Source organism: Natator depressus, chromosome 2, assembly GCF_965152275.1.
Source record: "Natator depressus isolate rNatDep1 chromosome 2, rNatDep2.hap1, whole genome shotgun sequence".
In the NCBI taxonomy this organism is placed as follows: Eukaryota; Metazoa; Chordata; order Testudines; family Cheloniidae; genus Natator; species Natator depressus.
In genome coordinates this window covers 112,811,010-112,831,040 of record NC_134235.1, presented here as the reverse complement: position 1 = coordinate 112,831,040, position 20,031 = coordinate 112,811,010, and positions in this window count along the sequence as shown.

Here is a 20,031-nt window from a genome sequence, read left to right as displayed (position 1 = left end):
AAACAGCAAAGTCAAATAGATAATAAAATCAGGGATATTATGTGATTTAAGACTACTTCAGGCCATTAACTATGGTAATCAATCAGCGCTATCGAATAATGTCAGTTCAAGTATGCACATTCAAATGGTCCCACAATATCAGTGACTAATTCATACCAAAGTCCATCAGGTAATTGTGCTGGGACAGCACAATTCAGCACTTTCATGAGACAGCACATTCAGAGTTTCCATGATATAGTCATTTTTAGGCCACATGCCATCAGAGGAAATAGCATGGTTTATGAAACAGAAGCTTTGATGGTAAAAGCTGTAGTTTTCAATATCCCATGTTAAAAATGTTGATGGCTCTTTAAGCGAGACCATTTTCTTACAATGATTATTAAAGTTAGCTTAAGAGTATTCATCTAACAATTTATTGTATGACTTTTGTGATATATTTTGAATACTTTATGAATATATGTATATTAAATTATTTGCCTAGCTTATAGGTCTAGTTGAATAACTAGTTCATATATAGATGTCAGGAATTTTTTGAATAAAATATTCACAACACTTTTTTTTAATTGTTTCCCCAGATCTGAGTTGTTTAACCCTGGCCCTGATTCTGCAATGAAATTTGTATGAATTCACAATTCTGCACATGCAGATTTCATTGCAGGATCAGAACAAAAGTACACTACTTTTCACCTCCTGGAGGGAGAACATAAGACTAATGATTTCACAATCACAGCTTCTCCTTCTCCTCCAACTGCCCAAAATTTCTGTCTGAGAGGGACGCTTTTGCACTACTACCCCACACTGTGATACCCTTTGTGCTCTATAAACCGTCTCACTCCTTCCTGCTTGTTGACCCAATTTTTCACTCCTGACTCTCATAAATAAGATAGCCGAGCTCTGTCTTAATGTGGGAACATTAATATTCCTTTTTAGGAGGAAAGTTCTCATAAGAATGAGACTTGTCGTACAGAATTTCTTCCAGTATAATCTTGAGTCAACAATATTTGACTCCAGCCAGTTGGACATTAAAAAACAAACCATGAAACACAGTGGATCCCCTTCCATGCTGCTGGAAAGAGTTGCCATGCACAGAGCACTTCTCTGTGGTCTATAGGGGATGTAGACGGCAGTCTGCGACCCTGATTCTGCAAATGACTCTGCATGCCCAGCTACACTGGGTCAGATATAGAGTCAGGGCCTGAATACGATAGTGTGGGCTTTCTATCATCTATCCTGTGCAGAAGGACCACACTGGTTCTGCTATATTCAGAGCCTTCAACACTCATAAGGGAGGGGGAGTAGGATAAGAGGATTTGGCCCCCAAATAATATTATATTACAAATCAAGGAAGTTGAAAATTTACTTTTCCTTTACAGTAAAAGTAATTTGGTTTAGATTGACAACTGTTATTTTTGTAGCTATTCATATTTGATCTAGAATGAAATGTCATCATTTTTCATAAACAAGAATAGTTCTTTACAGTGACAAAGGTGAAATGCATCCCTAAGGGGAAAATCATGAACTTGGATATGAATGTGCCCAAAACAGAAATTGCTCATTGTCACATTTAAAAATAGTTTTCCACTTTCAAAAACAACCTTGTATTGTTTTTCGTTCTTTAGAAAAATATTTGAGATCAGAATGGCTTTGTGTGTGTGTGTGTGTGTGTGTGTGTGCGCACGCGCAAAGCAATGACCTTTCACCAGTTTGGTTGATAATTAGATGATCTTTTCCCCCATGCAGAGCTCTTATATTGGCTGATTTAGATTAATCAGATGTGGAAGCGCAAAGACCTATCTAGGAAATTCAAGAGGTGAAGTGTGTTGTGTGCAGCATTTTTGTGACAGAAAGTGAGGCTTTTATTTTGTCTTGGGTTAGCACAATAATTAAGGCACCCCAAATCACCTGCCATTTCATGCCACATGAGCACTTGGTGTGTCACCATCATCCACACTGGATGTTCCCTGCTGTCAATCACTTGAAAGTTTTCTTGAAGATTAAATGGCAGAGCCAAATGATTCTCTTTTCATAATGAATCTAAATGTGGAAACACCCTTTAAAACATGAACACTATGACTTATACACCTGACCTATAGCAAAACTTCCACTGACTTCAATGGGAGCAGGACTAGACTTTGTATAGGGAGAGTTGCGTATAGGTAGATATAGCAAAGAGAAGTGTATATACCACTGGAAAATACGTGAAAGATGTACCAATAGTGATCTGTCTCCAGTTGTCTCCATGTACAATGTACCCTTAACTTTAAAATCCAGACTTCTAACGTCTCCTCTTTTTGCATTCACAGCAAGGAGATAACATGAAATTAACCCCCTTTTGCCCCTCACCTCCAAATTAAGACAAGAATGACTTAAACATTTTAAAAGGCACCTAATGCTCATAAAGAGATTTCGGAAATGTTTAAAATTAAATCATTTAAATATAATCATGTCATATGTCAGAATTCATTCAGCAAACTATAACTGACATTTTATTACCACTCTTCGGTCCAGATTCTGGTCTTGATTGCCCCTGTGTGCACCCCTCCATTGGGTTGAATTGAATGACTGTTTCTCTGAGTTGGAGGGGGCTTGCAGGGACTCGTTTATGACCCCTTTACTATTAGAGCTGGTCCCTGGGCTCTGTGAAGGAGAAACTCAGAAGTAAGTTTTTAGCCCATTTCCTTGCAGAGATTACTTTGAAAATGAAAACCAATATAAACCGGTTGCCAAGATTGAAAGTCACTGGGATCTGTAGCGGGGGCTGAGCTGAACCTAACCCATGTATGGAAGAAATGAAGGATTTAAGGGCAAGATTATGTAATTTGTAGATTTTTGAAGGTTGAATATGTGGACTTTGGGGAAAAAGAATCGGGAATATATTGATGGAGGGGGGGAGAGCGGAGGAGGGAAAAGAGTATGGCATTGATAGATTTTTTTTTTTGAGGAGCAGGAGAAAGAAGAGAATTTCACCTATATAGTGTTATTTGTTTCATCGACTGAGATAGAAAATTTTTAAGGGAGTCCTTTATTAAATTTCTGGCAGTGCATCACTGCTCTAGATTTACGCTAGTGTAACAGCGATTAGAACCCCTTATATTCAATGTATCATTAACAGAATGACAAATCAATTAATCATTAAAATTTGTAATTATCTGAATATTTACAAGAGTAGCATGTATTGATTCTCAAGATCTACATTGCCCTTCATGTCAATAGCTATATAATAAATGAAAACAATAGCCAAAAAGGGAAATAAAATTAAATGTTTCCTGTATGTCTATGCTGTTTTGACTTAATACAAGTGATGATTAATGTAACTCCACTTTCTTGCCAACATTATACCCTCTTTTATTTAATATTGCCAAAGGTGAATAAAGTTAAAATTTAGTATAATTATGCACCAGTACACCCTCTGGAAGAAAGGAAGCATCTTGATATGATACTGTGATAAATACATTCCCTATCTACAATTTTGGGAGATAAGAAAAGGAACCTCAATCATATCAAATACTTTCTCTTTTATGATAAAAATGTATTTCAGTATATTTGCTTCATTTTACGCTTCTGAGATTAATAATGGGGAAACTGATAGCTAAATTTTTTCATGTTAAAAGGCTCATTTGCAAAAAGACAAAGTAAATGGAAGACAAATAATTTATGCAGTGAACTGCTAATCCAGCTGTTTTGCTTCTGGGCTTAATTGGATTTACCTAGAATTGATATTTGGTGTCAGCATGTGTTATATCATCAGCACAAGCTATGGTTACCAAACATAAAAAATCCTATCTAAGGCAAAATATAAATGTATTTGACTCATTGTAATCACTTTTTATTCATGTGTTCTAGACTTAATATCACTGCGTCATGCTATCTAGTACATGTTGCCTCTTCTTAGTTATTCTGTTCTAATATGTGAAGCAATATAGGAAGGTCACAGCCCAATAAAATGTGTTAGAACATGGTTTTTCATCTCTTGTTGAGCCTTCCAGGCACCTGTGCCAACTAAAAAAAAGTGTGCATTGTGTCTAATGTCAGGTGTATGACATCTGAATTCTAGAGTAAGACCCACTGTTTACCGTACGCACTACAATGCGACCTTTACTGTTCTGTCTGGAAATATGAAGACCTCTTCAGTAACTGAACCAGATTTGTCAGTTAAAAAATATTGCTGTACAAGTGTACACCCAAATTTCTCCAGTGAAACTGGAAATTTCCATGGTGCTATTTTTATAGTATATGAGAAAGGTAGGCTGTTTAGAAGAATAAAGTTAATTAAAGGAGCATTTAACGCATTACAGACAATCATGAGGACAGCTGGTCAAATCATCTGTTGTCACTTAATTACCTGACAAATGTAGTCTTTTTTTCTATGTGAGATGATTGTGATTCACTATATTTAAGTATTCATCACATAGTTTGGATGAACAATTTCCAGCCTATTATTATTATTTATTATTTGTGTTACCATTGTGCCGTATGGGTTGTTGGTGATCTGTTTTCTTTGACTGTTTGCTATTCCTGGTTTTTTGTTTGTTGGTTTGTTTGTTTGCATGTGATTGATTTCCTAAGTCACATGTTGTTGGTTTTGCTACCTGCTCACGTGGCTGAAAATCTTTTAAAAGGAGAATAATGAATGTCAAATATCAGGTAATGAATCGTGCGCAGTAAATAGGGAATGCCCTTGTTCATGCAGGAATATCCTTGTTCACATGTGAATACATTATTCACAAAAAGAACAGCCCCCCCCCTCCCCCCAAAAAAACATTTGTACAAAAAAAGATACATTTACATGAATGGTCACAAAGGGTGATGTTACATCCCTGTGCAGAGGGCCAGTTTAATGTCAGTGCACCACCTGATTCCCACTTTAACTCTATGGAACTTACGTGCCACATAGCCCTTAGCACAGGGTTTCATTTTATTCAAATGGTGAATAATAAAGGGCATGATCATGGCTGAACCATGATCATGTGAGCACTGATTCTGTAGCATTTGACCAGCTGTGCTTATGACCCTGCCTTTAAATTCAAACTGATATTATGGCTTCAATAAAGAGACCATTGTGTTGTTTTCCTTCCCTTTCCATTTTTTTCTGGCTTGCACTGTCAGCCTATTTGCTGTCATTTCAGTATACACTAAATTGGACAGCAATTGGAAGGTATTCAAAATCTCCAGCTTCATGTGGCCTAAAGTCCTGATGATTGTGGAGCTTCAGGGCCTGCACCATTCCCAGAAACACTCTCAGAAAGCAGGGCTTTCTTTCTGCATTCCTAGCTGTTTGGCTGCCATAATATCATCATGTACCATGTTCTTAGCCTTACACACTAGTATTACCACCACACTGAAATACAATGAGAAAACTGTTCCTTAGTGATGTGCAACAAACTGGGCCTCAGCCAAGCTTTCCGATGTAGCATTGATTGCAACTCGGTCAATGTTATCTGAGCAGACATTGTTCAGATGAGTTTGAATTAAATGCAAACGTGATCATCCCGAAAGCAATATAAGATTATTGTACATGATTCTGTTGTGAGCTGGCAAATAGGAAAACCCAGAAGGCCCATCTTTTAAAATTTCTATCACCAAAAGCCAGACAAGTAGAGCTGCCACTCCTTATTAAGCACTATAGGTAAATGTGGCTGGCTCACCAGCTGCATAATGAAGGAAGCATCTGAATGTTTGCTCCTGCTCCTAATAGAACTTTGGTCACCTTCACTCTCTGTGGGAAAAGAGGGGTGGGTGGGGCGGGGGGATGTTTTCATTTTTAATGACAACTTCTGCCTTTGGGCATTCTCCAGAAATGTTGCAACCTTTGACCTTTCATAGATGCCTTTGTAGGAGTTAAAATTTAACTTCCCCTATGAGTCTTGTTCTTCTTCATAATTCACACTGTTAATGGAACTCTGCTGATTAAACAGCCTCCTGTCAAACTACCAATAGAGGGGGACAAGATGGGCGAGGTAATATCTTTTATTGGACCAACTTCTGTTCGCCAACACAAGTTAGTCCAATAAAAGATATTATCTCACCCACCTTGTCTTTCTAATAGCCTGGGACTGACATGGCTACAACTACGCTGCATATAACAATAGAGGGTGAGGTATTTAGCAACTTTGTTCTGTTATGCTTACTTACAAGAAGTTATTTGCTGTCCTGTATTGCTATGCACACACTACTATCCAGGGACAATATGGAGGGTAAAGATGAGAAACATTGATAAAAGTAAGATTTCCTGACCGCAGAGTGACAAAGCAGAAGTTTACAATGTCCTCCTGCCCAGAGAGCTTCTAGTTGTTAGGAAAACAAAAGATCAACAGGTACTGAGACCTTTTGGTGGAAGATGATATAGCGTGAGTAAGTATTTTGCTACACACCTTGCTTTTGCTTACCAGCAAGCCCCGTTGACATTTACTCAAGTAAATGAGAGCAGAATTGGCCCTAAATTTCTCCCAAAGGCAGAAAGGGTATATTTTTGCAATTTTTTTTTTTTTTTGCAGTGAAGTAAATCTGCAGATGACATTTCAGTACAGGGAACTGGTCTGTCAAGGAGTTAGGAGGGAGAGTCCATGAAAGAAGATTTGAACAGCTGTGTTCACTATGAAGAGTGTAGACATCTTTAATCAATTCTACCTACCAGCCTTTCTCCTGTTGTCCCATGCCTCTGGATACGAGATGGCATTTTTGTTCCAAATTTTAGTTCTTTTGCTTTGTATTTTAATGATTAGTCCTGCCATTTATTAATTATAGTTTAAGTCATTAAAATATCCCTCTGTTTATCACTTGGCTAGATCTGGCCCACTTGGTCATATGATGATGGGGATATCTAGAATTGGGATGTTGGTTCAGGCTAATTCCTGCTTCTTAACAAAAGTTTGAAAAGCTTCCAAGTAGCATCTTTTGAAATAATTATTCTGCATCAAAGAATTGCACTGAGAGATGATATATACTCTAGGTCTTCAGAGAAAGTATGTGACTAGCATGTATGTTGTCCATATAAAGTACAGTAAAAAGAAAAGGAGGACTTGTGGCACCTTAGAGACTAACAAATTTATTTGAGCATAAGCTTTTGTGAGCTACGGCTGAAGTGAGCTGTAGCTCACGAAAGCTTATGCTCAAATAAATTGGTTAGTCTCTAAGGTGCCACAAGTCCTCCTTTTCTTTTTGCGGATACAGACTAATGTGACTGCTACTCTGAAACCTGTCATAAGGTACAGTGTTTGCCTACTTCCATATATGGCCCTTCATCGTAGCATCTCAGCACCTTACTGTATTATTCTTAGCAGAAATATTGAGGAACAAATTGTGATACTTCCAATGTGATTAGAGGAGACTGGGAAAATGCATACATATTTTAGGGTTTGTTATTTTTTTAAGATTAACAAAAAACTGGAGTGATTATAAATGAGATAATGTTGATTTCTCATGTATTTATTTACTCATTTTAAAGATACAGAAAATAATGTGCCTGGAGATGCATATGTCTGTATAGCAGGTGGGAGGGACTGATGGGATGTACTCAGGGCTCTGAAATTTAGGGGGAGAGTGCAAGTGCAAAAAGGACACCAAAGAAGGAAAACCTTGATCAAATACTGCATCAGATAGCTGCCAATGCTGTTTACTACCATCCAAGAAATAGTTGTGGTGGAAACTGGTGCCAACTCCATGTTTCTAACATTTCAGTTCCAGCCAAGCCTATAATTTATATTCCTGTTTATTGACCAAAAACTGCTTCATTTACTGAACTAACCACGTTGTGAAGTAATCAGTCCTGTGGTTTTCTTTGACATTGGCAAGCAAAGCAATACCCTATGAACCGCTATAGATGGCAGCATTTCACAAAGAACTTGAATGACAGGGTCTTTTTCTTTTTTTTCTTACTTTTTTTCTTCAAAGAGAAAACAGTTCTGTAATCTGTTGACAGGATTAAGAATTCCTGTTGTTTTACAGGAAGTAAATAAATCCTTATGGTATTTTTGAAACCTCAGAAGTATAAGAGAGTGGTTAGAAATTGTTTATACTATGGCAAAGGTATCAAATGAATATTTACAGCATTTAAACCATTACCTCAGATTGATGTGGATTGGTCTGAAAGACCAGCCTGTTTGCATTATCCATTTTTTTTGTAATACTTGTCAAACTCTTGTGCAATGGTTATAGTCTTTAAGGGCAGGGTTTTCTTCTTGCATAGATTTACTACTTCTAAGAAGGAACAAGCCCCAGGTCTGAGACAGTGCCTCTAAAATAGAGCATGAAACTGTCAGCAGCGGAAATGAAATCTACAGTAAGTGGTTTAAAGTCAATTATTACTAACTATAGATTACTCCTACATAATTAATGTGTAGTAGGTGAGCCACATTACACAACCATACAAATCTGATCAGAGTGGAACGTTCTGGTTATGAATGAAGAGGCATATTCATTCTATACATTTCTGTTTTCAGAGGCTCATAACTTTCCCCAAAATTACATTTTAGGTTGAAATGTATCATACTTGTTCTCAACCTAGAAGTGATCTCCCTTAAAGTTAAGGAGAGAACCGTGCAAATATTTTGAACTATTGAAGCACGAAGAACATGATCTCTAAATAAATATATTTTTGTTACTCGTTGTTCACTCATATAACTGAAGATTTGGATTTAAAATTATATCAGTTCAGCATGTAATTAGCTCCCAGTGAGGCCTGTGTGTTTTGCTAAGATGGAAAATAATTACCTGAAAAACAAAGAATTTATAAATGTAGAAAATGCAGTACTACCTAACCACAATACATAATTCTTTAGAGGCGTAGGCACTTAGCAAATGCAGTTATTCAATTATGCGTGCAAGCAAACTTAACCAGATGCAAGTAAACATTAATGTATCAGAGTATCTGCTGAAACCTCAACCAGGGCTGGATTCTGGATGTCTCACGCACCCTAGCAAGCTACCCATTTATCTTTCTATTTTTATCATAGGAATCACTGTTTGGATCTCAATTAATTCTTCAGTTTTACAGAAATTTCATCCAAGAGATCAAAGCTAGTTTGACAGTCTTTCTGCTGGTCATTTTCATATTTTGTATGCTCTGTTAGCAGAGAGAATGAGGATTCTGAGTTGAATAGCAGAGATGTATAAAGCATCTCACTTCTAAATACTCAAAATGCAACTCTCTGTGACTTTGTTGCACTTTAGCTGGAAAGGCAGTAGTTGACTTGAAATGTTTTAGAGCCGCAAAAAGTTCATGGAGGTTCAATATAACCATTCTTGGGCAACTCTCTGGTATATTTCAAGTACCAGCCTGACTTGCTCATTGGCAGAAATCTTGTGGTATGCCATCTGCTTCCCTGATTTGTTGAGCCTTCACCATGTGCTCAGAAGTCAGCAGAATCTATTTTGATTTGCTTTCTCAGAGGCTTCAGTTTGTGTGCTGTTTCTGTGCTAGTCAGAGGAATAAAACAACTAGTGATTTATATAACTTTTCCCATATTCCAGATATTAAATGCTATTATGATTATGCAGCTTGGGAGCTGATTTAGTTTTCCATCATTGGAGGTTTTACATATGTCATTCAGATGCATTAGTCACATATATTTTACAGTGGGAGCAGCCCAGTGATGAGCTGCCAAAATCTTAACAACTGGTTCCCTATAAAAAGTTCTGATTTAAGCGATGTGCCCCATTATGTATTTTTTGTACCAACAGGGTTACCATACGTCTGTATTTTTCCGGGAGGGAAATTTTAAAAATTCCTTCTGGACGGCGATTTAAGAACCAAAAAGCCTGACCTGTCCGGGAAAACACGGATGTATGTTAACCCTGCCTAAAGTTCTTTTTTTAAAAGCTGGACCTGAACTAGAAATGAGCTCCGTTTCACCTGTGTGGGTCCCCGCCACTCCCTGGGAGTGTGCTAGGGTGACCAGATGTCCCGATTTTATAGGGACAGTCCTGATTTTGGGGTCTTTTTCTTATATAGGCTCCTATTACCCCCCGCCCCCATCCTGATTTTTCACACTTGCTGTCTGGTCACCCTAAGGTGTGCACATGTGTGGGTCCCCGCTGCTCCCTGCCCCCCCTCATTGAAGGAGGTGTGCAGGGTTACTGCCCTGGGAACTGCAGGGCACCAGTGGACGTGGGGCCAGCTGCAGACAGGGGCGTGGGGCAGGGCTAGCTGGAGGCAAGGGGGTTCGGGGCAGGGCAGGGGGTGTGGAGCTGGCTGGAGAGAGGAGGGTGTGGGGTTGGCTGGAGGCAAGGGGGTGTGGGGCTGGCTGGAGACAGGGCGGGGCTGACTGGAGGTAGGGGCTGGCTGCAGGCAGGGCAGGGGGGTGCAGGCTGGCTGGAGACGGGCTGGCTGCGGGCAGGGCAGGGGATGTGGTAGGGGCTGGTGCGGGCAGGGCACAGGGTGCGGCAGGGGCTGGCTGCGGGCAGGGCAGGGGGTGCACCAGGGGCTGGCTGCAGGCAGGGCAGGAGGTGCGGGGATGGCTGGAGACAGGGGCTGGCAGCAGGCAGGGGCTGCGGCAGGGGCTGCTGCGGGCAGGGCAGGGGGTGGCTGGAGACAGGGACTGGCTGCAGGCAGGGGGTGCGGCAGGGGCTGGCTGCGGGCAGGGGGTGCAGCGGTGGCTGGCTGCAGGCAGTGGGTGCGGCAGGGGCTGGCTGTGGGCAGGGTGGTGGGTGCTCATGGGGAGAGCAGCCCAGGCCCAGCAGAGCAGCCGGGGACCCACCAGGCAGCAGCGGGAGCAACAGGGAGCAACAGGGCTCGTGCCCAGGGCCCGGCGGCAGCCCACATGGCTCCCTCAGCGCAGCGCCCCCGGTGGCCGGAGGAGGAATTACATCCCTTCCCGGCCGGAGCCCATCAAAGCCTCAGCGCCCCCTGCAGGGAAGCGGGTTAACAACCGGTTCTAAAAGTGCTTCAAAATTTAACAACCAGTTCGCGCGAACTGGCTCCAGTTCACCACTGGAGCAGCCTCCTGAGACTTTGTTTTCTGTTGTATTGTGGTTCTGTTTATATTAAGATTGGCTACTGCCCTGCTTAATCTCCTTTTCTTATATAACCTGGGAGCTGACTTTCTTTTTTCCAGTATTTGCTCCTTTAACTGAGCCTCACATATATTAATACTATCTTGTGTTGAAAGGGGAACATAATCTGCTCTGAGTAAGCCTGCTTCTGTAATGTTGTGGCTTCAGATTGTTTCCTGACAAATGAAGAGGTCAGCAACAGCAGCAGAAACAGTCCTATATTCAGACCAGAGAAGGCATTTCTCCCAGTGCCACCCTTATCCAGTGGCTGTAGCTGGACATGAGGGGCCACAACATAGGTGCAGTGCTTATGATCTGACCTTTCCGTTCTGCTTGAAGACCTCAGAGAGCTGACGGCTCCAAAGTTAGATGTAATCTACTAATTCAAACTGAAGAGGTACAAGCATTCTCAGATTCACTGGTCAAATCCAGAGGCTACAGCATAGGCGGACCACTAATAGGATGAGACTACCGAGCTGCTGTCATATTTGGATGTTTCTTCTGAAGTGGCAGTGCAGCCGGAAGTAGTTGACTGTACTGACACAAAGCCCATGAGCAGTAACGATATGGAGGAAGAGAAGGAGCCTAATAATGAAGTACAATTAATAACCAAATATATTTCCAAGAGGAGGGCTGGGGTGGAGCGGAAACCACCTCATCTCAATGTCCCGAGACAGGGCCTGTCTCTCTGTTGCTCAGCGTCAGCTCCACCCAACTACTGCTGCTGCAGCTGTTACTCTTGGTGCCTTCTAATGGCCATCATTGATGTCATGATGTAAATTGGCAGCAGCAGAAGGAACATGGGGAAGAGAAAGCTCATCCTCAGGCCTGCTACCATGTCTGTGCATGGAGGGAACAGGTCTGATACAGCAATACTTATATTACCAGCTATGTAGTCCCTCTCAGGGAATGGATCAGAGGTAGAACTCTGCAGGTGCTACTGTATTTGCTGCTGTTGCTGTTTGGAGTTGTGTGTAGATCTTCTCATGTACTCTGTGACTGCCTTCTTGGTCTTCCTCTTGGTAATGTTTGCTGAGGTATAATGCTTCTTACCTTGTTGTTCTAGCTGGCTGGCTTAATTTCCATAATACTTACCCCGTAGTCCCATTGCTTGGTCCCAAGCTGAAAAAAATGTTGTCACTCAGTTTACTGATTTTCTTATTAGTTGGCTGTAATGTTATTTGGTCACTCGTCACCTCACAGTCACAACACATATGAGGACCAGTTGTCAGACTACTGACCCTATAAGTGAATGGGGAGATGGAGGGTGTGTGTGTGTGTGGCCAATCCTGCAGCAGCAAACAGCAGGTTGCCACACTGTGTGTGTACAGTTTTCAAGATTCTCTTTGGGCTTGATTATGATGCCTCTAATTGGGCTGTGTCATGTTTTATTTGGTATGTTTCAGTGGGACCATTTCTAAAGTAAGGTGCTACTCAAAAAAAGTAGGGTTATAGAATTGGTACCACACTCCATATAATCTATTTCGCAAGCTGAGGTGATGGTAGGTAAGTTGACCAGTTTCTTTCTGTCTCCTGGGTTTGTGGCTTCAGGAAGTAGGACAATTTTTTGTGTGTACCGTGAGTACATAACAGTGGCTTTGTCCATATGTCCTGCTTTTCACACTTTATGAATTCAGATGTGTTTTAAAAAACCCAACATGGACCGATTTGAAATGTAAATGAAGGTAGCTTTTCACAGTTTAACATGCTTCCACGCCTAAAATACACAACGTGCTTACGTTTCTCAGAAAAGCAAGACTAGGGGAGGGAAGGTATTATGGCTAAGGCACTGGAATGAGAGGAGACATGGGCTCAAATCGTGTCTCTACCACAGACTTCTTGTGTATCCAAGGCAAGACACAATCTCTCTGTTCCTCCATCTGTACATTGGTGGTGATATTTTTTCCTTTTCTTTATCTATTTAGATTACAGGGACTGTTTCTTACTCTGTATTTGTACAATGCCTAGCACAACGGAGCTTGGTTCCAACTGGGGACATTAGGCCCTACTGGATTGCAAGTAAATAATAATAAAATACTGCAAGGGTGCTGTGATAGTAATGTAACTGAAATAAATTGCTGTGTGAACCAAAATTGAGTTTTCTACATTAAAATCTTAGCCAAAATATTGATGAGTTATAGAATTTTGCCTTGAATATATTCCAGCTTGAACACAGAAGTCATCATTACAAAGCTGCCTGCACGTGGAGGGCAACTTGGAAGATTTGGTGTTAAGATATCAATATGTTCCTGGATCTACAACCCTCACTCGTGTTGAGTGGCACTTTTGCTAGCCAACACAAGTACAGCCATGTTGATGAGGGCACACAGTAGAATGGAACACAGTCACGGAGATGGATTTTAAAGTAGAAGCTGCAACTGTATTAATTTTAAGGGGTGAAAAAAATCAGCCGTTTACTTGAATCCAGTGGTGGTGTTAAATGAATATTCGATATTGGCCCTTTTCAGTCCAACCCTAGGATTAAGCTCAATTCTGAATCCTCTGAATCCTACTCCACCCAGAAGGGGGGGATGAGATATACCTGAAAGGTACCTCAGGCTGTGAAGACTAACAGTCTCTCTTTCTTCCTGAAAGCCAGTGGGTCTTGTACTCATGTTTACCAATGGGAGTCAGCCCTTGAACCTCTCACCTGCATTTGATGCTGGCAACAAGTTGCACTGAAGTTACGAACTCTACTCATATATGTACAATTTTTACATTCCTGTCCATATGCCTTATTAACCTAAAACCAGGCATCTAGGCTGCTGCTAAGAAGATGAAAATATCCACTAGATACCCTGCCAGAAAATATCCACTAGATACCCATTTGACCTGAGGGGAAGATCTTTCCTGATCCCCCAAACTGGTGATTGGTCAGACCCATGGTATCTTGAAAAAACAGTTCAAACTATTACCTCTATTATAGAGTAGAGAGGGCAGGGCAGCAGCTATAGCAGTATGGCTGCTGCATGCACTGAGAGATTCATATTCATCAAGACCAGATGTGAGGGTTGAGAGACAAATCAGCTTGCAGGTCTGCTCCACAGCCCAGCCAATGGCAGCAGGAACAGGTGGAAAAATCTCCTCCTTCTTCACCCTCCCACTCAGGCACAATGCTCACATGCACTCTGGGGGAGAGGGTGGGAGAAGATTCTGGAGCAGCTGAACTTGTCCCTTGCTCTCCACCCCTTTTCTCAGGACCCCAGAGTTCTCTATCCCCTGCCAATCCAATGAAATATCTCCCTTGTTGAGGTGGTCTGGTGGGGTGAGAGGGCATTTTTCACATATATAGAGAGGCACTCCCAAATAAAAACCAACTGGGATGACACACACATGAAAAATTATTTTGGGTCATAATCACAAAATTGCCATTGTCCATATAATGACTTTGGATCAGCATCTATAAATGCTTCATATCGTGCAGACTGAAAGCTTTCCACTCCATTTATTACTCATGTTAATCTGGGAAATGGAAACCGAAAAAGTGTGTGAGACAGAGAACCACTCACTAATGTGCTGACATTTATATTAATCACCAAAGTTAAAGGTATGGTTGAGCTCCTTGATACTTTGAAATCAAGCCTAAGGTCTGTAAGTTACAACAAAAACATTTGACTGCTCAACTTACTTTGAGATAGGACACTTTGATCACATGCTTGACAATGAAGATAGGGTTATGGAAGGAAAAAATGATTTGCTGACATAAGCATACTGGTTTTCCTCATGCCAGTAAATGAAAGCTTATGATCACAAAGAGTCATTTTTAGGTGTCCTTTGTCTCTCTCTCTCTCTCTTTCTTTTTCATCTACACTGCAACAATATCATAAAAGGAAAAGGTAGACTATGTGTGGAAGTCAAGAAACCCGATTTCTTTATTTCATTAGAAGACAAAGCTGCTGTTTCAGATGACATATTTGGTTTTGACAAAATTGTCAAAAAAATTGAACTCCTCTTTTTTCCAGATCAGATGATTTATTTAAAAACAGCAGTGCCCTGCAAAGGAATTCCTCTGACTATTATTAAAGACAGATCTGATTTTGCAAACTCTGTGTTATTTTGAGATAAGAAAATTGCACAGAAATAAACAACTTGACATTTTACTTCCTCTTTACACTCTGCATCAGATGCAAACCGCATGAGCGAGGCATATAGGTTTGGAAATAAGAAACATGACAAATCATTGTTTTTCTTTTTAAACTTGAAACCAAAGAAATTGTACACATCCCAGTGAATTACACAGTTGAGATTCCCTAGGTAACCTTTGGTTTTGCAGAACCTATTTGATTGCTTAGAAAGTTGTTAAGCCAGTACAGTAATTGTTTATTAGGCCTCGGCATATGGTTCAAGCAAAACAATATCAAACACACACTTTTTTAAAACTACCAATCCTGAACTGAGCCTATTTCCTCTTAAAGGCATAATATATTATTGAATTGGATTATGACTGATAGACAGAATGGGTGAACTCCTGGTCCCTTTGAAGTCAGTGGAAGTTTTGCCAGGATTTCACCCAGCTTGCCTACTGTTTTGGTACAAATACTGTGTGATTGCACTGAAATATCAATCTATTATAAACCAAATATTAGTGTCAAATATGCTAAGCAGTCTGCTCCTAAGCAGTGAACAGTTTTGACTTTTCAAATCTAAATGTAAAAGGTTAGAAGAATAATTTATTATGGAAAGAAGTTTCCCCATAGTTAAGGCTGAAGCTATCTTTCCATTCATTATAAGCCTGATTTTGAATTTTCCTCTCCACCAGCTAACTTTCAGCCTGGCTGAAATTTCACTGGCAGAATATTATGCCAGGGTAACATTTGTCAGGAAAGTTTGAGATAAATTAGATATGATGATTTTGTTTATTGTGCACATTAATTTCTTGGGAAGTTTCCTAACTTTTTTTTTGGTGTTGTTTTTATATCTTAAAAACATCATGGTCTAGGAGCTTTGTTTATTATCCTGATGGCCTCAGTAAGAAATGGTGGCTTTGATTTTCCTTGGACAATTTAGAAGTAAATTAGTAAAGTTACTAACTGCAGGTTATGTCAACATTTGGAACCCCTCATGCTGGTAGTGCGCCTCCTGAGATGGGCATAGCTTTGATTTTGTCTTGTCAGCTCATGGGCTACATTTTGTGGGAGTGACTAGTTCTTTCAAGACAGCATGGTTTAGTGGAATGAGCCCAGAGCTGGAAGTCAGAGTCCCAGCTGTATCACTGGCAAGGCATGACTTGTGCTGCTTTAATAATCTGTGTCTATATAGTGGTTTCCAACCAAATAACTCAGTGTACCCAAATAACAACAAATTAAATCTCATAATCCCTTTGTAAACCAGGCAAGCATTTTTATCTCATTTTGCTGAAGGGGAAAGTGAGGCTTAGAGTTGAGGTAGCTTGGCCAATGTCACAGAGCAGATCCAATACTTGGGCCTAGAACTCCTGATTGTTAGTTTCATGCCTAATTCACTACACCAACTCTGAGTTGCACCTACTTACATCATCTTTGATTTTAACACTCTGTCTCTCATTCCTCAGATACAGAATAGAGATAAGACAACTTAATTCATAGAGAGAGGGTGGATTAGTTAATGTTCATATTGCATTTTGCAAATTTAAACATTGTTATGTATGAATGGTAGAATCTCTATAGTTAAGGTTATGAAAAATGGCTGCATGATTTGGAAAACTCCTATCCCCCAATCCTCTCTATCTACAAGAGTAGGCACTCAGATATTATGGCACTGGAGCCTATATAAGTACTGAGGTTGTCATAAATATAAAGGGAAGGCTAACCACTTTTAAATCCCTCCTGGCCAGAGGAAAAAGCCCTTTCACCTGTAAAGGGTTAAGAAGCTAAGATAACCTCGCTGGCACCTGACCAAAATGACCAATGAGGAGACAAGATACTTGCAAAGCTGGAGCCGGGGGGGGAGAAACAAAGTTTCCCTCTGTCTGTGTGATGCTTTTGCCTGGACCAGAGCAGGAATGCAGGTTAGAACTCCTGTAAAGGGCTAATAAGCAATCTAGTTAGATATGTGTTAGATTCTGTTTTGTTTAAATGGCTGATAAAATAAGTTGCGCTGAATGGAATGTATATTCCTGTTTTTGTGTCTTTTTGTAACTTAAGGTTTCGCCTAGAGGGATTCTCTATGTTTTGAATCTGATTACTTTGTAAGGTATTTACCATCCTGATTTTACAGAGGTGATTCTTTTACTTTTTCTGCAATTAAAATTCTTCTTTTAAGAACCTGATTGCTTTTTCATTGTTCTTAAGATCCAAGGGTTTGGGTCTGTGTTCACCTATGCAAACTGGTGAGGATTTTTATTAAGCCTTCCCCAGGAAAGGGGGTGTAGGGTTTGGGATGATTTTGGGGGGAAAGACGTTTCCAAGCCGGCTCTTTCCTTGTTATATATTTGTTAGACGCTAGGTGGTGGCAGCAATAAAGTCCAAGGGCAAAAGGTAAAATAGTTCGTACCTTGGGGAAGTTTTAACCTAAGCTGGTAAAAATAAGCTTAGGGGGTTTTTCATGCAGGTCCCCACATCTGTACCCTAGAGTTCAGAGTGGGGAAGGAACCTTGACAGAGGTAAAAAGGCAGATAGGTAGACAGACTTTCTAAAGTTTCTCATGTACAATATAATGGAAAGGCTAAATGTGTAGCTGTCTCATCTTCTGGTTAATAACCAAAATAAGAAAATAGTTCCAATACTGGGATAGCTAATGGAGAGTTCTTATTTGGCTTAAGTAACAGGGGCGTATGCTTTTGGAACTGGTATTTCTAGAGTCTGTTCACAGTGATGACCATGTTGTCTGAATTAAAGTGGCATGTGGGATTATAGTGGTCCTCTCCCAGAGGGGTATATTTGAGGAGAAAGTTTCTGGGTAATCCTTCAAGACAGTTTTCAAAAATCAGTGATTTGAACTTTTGGAAACATTTCCTTGATTTATTTGTTTAGTTATCATTTATTTTATTGGCTTTACTATATAATATATAGGATGACTGGTTCATTGAGTCCACTTGTAGTAGCCAACAGCTTCGTTACAAAGGAAGGCAAAAAACAAACTTAATAATTAGTTTGTCAGGAATTTTCTCTCAGAATGATTTTCCAGTTGGAAATACAATTTCTGCAAAATAAAACATTTTCTTGGGAAATTTTTGCCAAAACTTTTGATTTTCTTTTGGGAAAATCTAAGGGAAATATTGGGTCAGGTTGACCCAAATCAGAATAGTTTGAATAAGTTCAACAAAGCATTAAACTGTATTTCCCTATCAGCAGATTGCCTTGTGGGAGTTGTAGTTCAAGCTCCCATTCTCTCTTGAAAGCTGGTTTCCCTGGAGGGCCGTATCTTGTCATAATGAACTTTAAATGAAGCATTTCAGATCAGTTCAATAAACGAAAATGAACAATTTCAATTTCAGGACTGTTTAGTATTACATCAATAGCATCTTGTAAAATTGCTTATGATATACGCAGGGGCTATCAAAGACATGCATACCTGTAATACCTGTTGCCTCCCTTCTCCTGACCTACACATGGAGGGAATGTCTGAGCTAGGACCATCAGAACATCTAGCCCTTCTCTCCTTCTTCTGCCTGAACCCCCAAGGAAATCAGAGTAAGAGACTTAGGGTTCTTGCTAGTGGCTCTTGCTCTAGTGCTTCCCTAATGAAGTGTGAGGGAAGAAAAGAAGCAGGAAGAAGTAGGAAGAGAATGTGTGCAATGGGAGAGCATAAACAGAGAGTAAGGGGAACAACCTGGGAGGCCAAGTTAAATATCTTGTCTCAGCTCCAGTACTTTCTGAAGATGTCTTTGTCTCTGCTGCACACTTCCTGTGTGACCCTGGGCAAATTCACTTACCCCCTTGATGTATCAATTTTTATCATCTGCAAAATAGGGATAATAATACTTCCCCACCTCATAGAGATGCTTTGAAGATACTTCAGTAATGGTTGTAAAGTGCTTTATTTTCTGAAGTGGAAAGTGCTATTTAGAAGTTAACTAATATATGCTAGTCAGCTATTAATACCAGCTGAAATATGTAACTTTGGGGAGCTCACCATCTGCATAAGGCAAATGCAACATTGCTGCATGAGACGGTTTCTTGGAGACTAGTATCATATAAAGCCTTTTTCCTGTATTATATTAATAAACCTGACTAACACTGGTTATATGGTCTCTTGACTATATTTCATAATGAATCAAAGTGTGGTCAAGCAATAGACTATACAATTTATCAACAAATTGGCGAGCCAGCCAGGATTCATCTAGCCAAAACATCAGTCAGACCAAGCAGTGTGAGGTCGCGACCTAACTGTTTGGAGGGTGATAACGCTCAGTAAGAGGTGGGGTGCTAGTACCCATTAATCTCACATACACTCATGCAGCTGGCCAGGCCAAAGAGCACTATAAGCACTCAGACAATTCCAATACATGCAGGAGGCGCTACTGTAATTTTTCATAATAAGCGCTACTACAGCAGAATGCCTTCTTAAAAGTAACTGATTTAATAAATAGTGTATAATAAAGTACTTTAGGAAAAATGCCAATACTTTAGGAATTCCTGGGTAAAAAAGGCACATTTTAAGTGTATACATAGAAATTAAAGTATGTTTCTTGGCTAAATGCCAGACATAGAATAAAAAGAAAGGGAAAGAATTGTCTCTCAGCAAATGCCGTATAACAAACTTAAAACCATGAGAAAAGAAAGTGAGAGACAGGAGACATTGAAATCCTTTGTTGTACGGTTTGTAAATAGTCATGTTGGCCCATCATTTGGACTCCATATTGTAAATGTTAACCATTGGGGTCAAATATATATCTTGTTTAAATTGGAAATGGAGGAAAAGAGTGAAAAGGGGGAAAATATGGTGCAAAATGCTATTGCAATGCTTTGCCTCACTTGTTTAGCATTAAACAATAAAGAGAGCTCGCAAAAAACTTAAAAGTGGAAGAAAATCAAAGTAGAAAATTAAAACAGCAAGTGGAAGGTATAAGCAACTGTGATACCCCTCTTTCATACAGTTTACAGGAAGTTTTGGGAAGACTAA